Source organism: Triticum aestivum, chromosome 4D (assembly GCF_018294505.1).
Source record: "Triticum aestivum cultivar Chinese Spring chromosome 4D, IWGSC CS RefSeq v2.1, whole genome shotgun sequence".
Lineage (NCBI taxonomy): Eukaryota > Viridiplantae > Streptophyta > Magnoliopsida > Poales > Poaceae > Triticum > Triticum aestivum.
The window spans coordinates 403733890-403735738 of NC_057805.1; positions in this window are offsets into that span (position 1 = coordinate 403733890).

Consider the following 1849-nt stretch of genomic DNA (forward strand, 5'->3'; position numbering starts at 1 on the left):
GTCACCAATGCGGCCTTTTCTTCGGCCCATGCCTTCCGCTCAGCGTCGAATTCTGTCTTCAGCTTCTCTTGCGCGGCGATGCTGGACACGAACTTGGCGTTTGCCTTCCGGGTCTCCATCTCTTGCATCTTCAGCCGGCTCTTGACATCAGCAAGGTCAGCCTCAAGCTTCTTGCCAGCGGCCTGTATAAGTTTCCGGGTTATGGCATGAACAGTTACTATATAAGTCCCAAGCGTTTTCCAAGCAAAGACACTTGGCACTTGGGGGCTAATGCATATTGAATGTATCTATCTACAAACTGCCGGCTCAATGGAGTAAGCCGGAACCTAAGTCTACAACATATTCAATCATAAGTCGTTGACTTGGGGGCTAGCATGGTAAAGGTACCTATGCAGTAAGTAAGAGGACAGCAGAATGATACCTCAGATTTTTGCTGGATCTGGTTCACCATGGCGACCTCTGCGTCCCGGCTCTTGTACACTTGGCTGATGTAGCCAGAGACGAGCTCTCCAATGCTCAGGTTGGTGTAGTCGGAGAGGTCCAGGTTCACCCGGTGGGGCTGCAGCAACTCCCTCTTAGCGGAGCACTTGGCCAGCACGGTAGGTCTCCCCGGTTCAACGAACTCTGTCCGGGTGATTACCACGTCCGGGTCGTCTACTGGTGGAGCCGAGCTGGAGGCCTCCGGGTTAACAGAAGCTTCTGTAGTTGCCTTGGTAGTTGGGGCAGCGGCCTCAGGTGCTTTGTCGGTTGGAATGGTGGCTTCGGGGGCGGAGGCAGCTGGCGGTTCTTGAGCCGTCACCTCCGGTTCAGGTAAATCCGGCACTCCGGCTGACTTGGTCTTCTTCGCTCTCTTAGTGAGCTTTGCCTGGGCACTGAAAGGACAGAAACGTTAAGCACAAAAAGGGTAAGTACAGACAAGTATAATATGAGATGGTTGTCATTACCCGGGCGCGGTCTTGAAAGCCGGAAGACTCGACTGCATAGAGTCACCCGAAGAGGGGGAGGTCTCCTGATAATTTGAGTCAGAAGAATTGAGTGGCTGACGTATAACACCCGCCAACGGATGAAAAGGGTACAAGTGGGAAATAACCTCAGTTCGGCGCTTCCTTGATGCGTCAGGTAACCCGGAGGAGAGATCGGTGTCCTTGCTGGTCCGGGTGTGACGCCGGCTCTCATGAACCTGTCGCTTCAAAATAAATTGAGGATCTTGATAAGCTAAAGGATGTGAAAAGCTTACTTTCCGGGTTACCCTTCGGACTTTCAGCTTTGGCAAGGGCTCCGAGTCGGAGGAAAGTGACATCACCTCTTCAACCACCGGGTTACTTGCGCCGGTGTCATCCTGTCAATGAGCAAGTATTGATAAGGTGGACAGCAACAAACAACAAATACAGCAAGGACTTAAAGGCTCAGGGGTTACCTCTGACTCGGAGCTGTCACTTAATTGCATCAGCTCTGAAGCAGTAGGCCTGCTTCCTTTCTTGCGAGGGGCGGCTTTCTTGGCGGCTTTCTTCGCCTTCCTGGCCTTCTTGGCCGCCTCATGGTCGTATTTGACCCGCCAGAACTTATCATCAGCCTGAAAAATGCAATGAGGTTTTCTTAAAACAATTCAGATGAAAGTCATGTACAGATAAGATGTTCAGATCAGCGGCTTACCGCTGGGGCTGGGTTGGTCTTGCAGAAGGGGGCTAACCCGGTCCTTCCGCAGTCTGCCAGGCTCTCATTCAAGAGAGCCTTGGTCATCTCCTCTGCAACGTCTTCAGGAAGATCATTGCGGCTGTGTCTCTGAGGGTCGTCCTTTCGTCCTGTGTACTCGCACATTAAGCCGGGGCGGCGGCTCAATGGGATCACC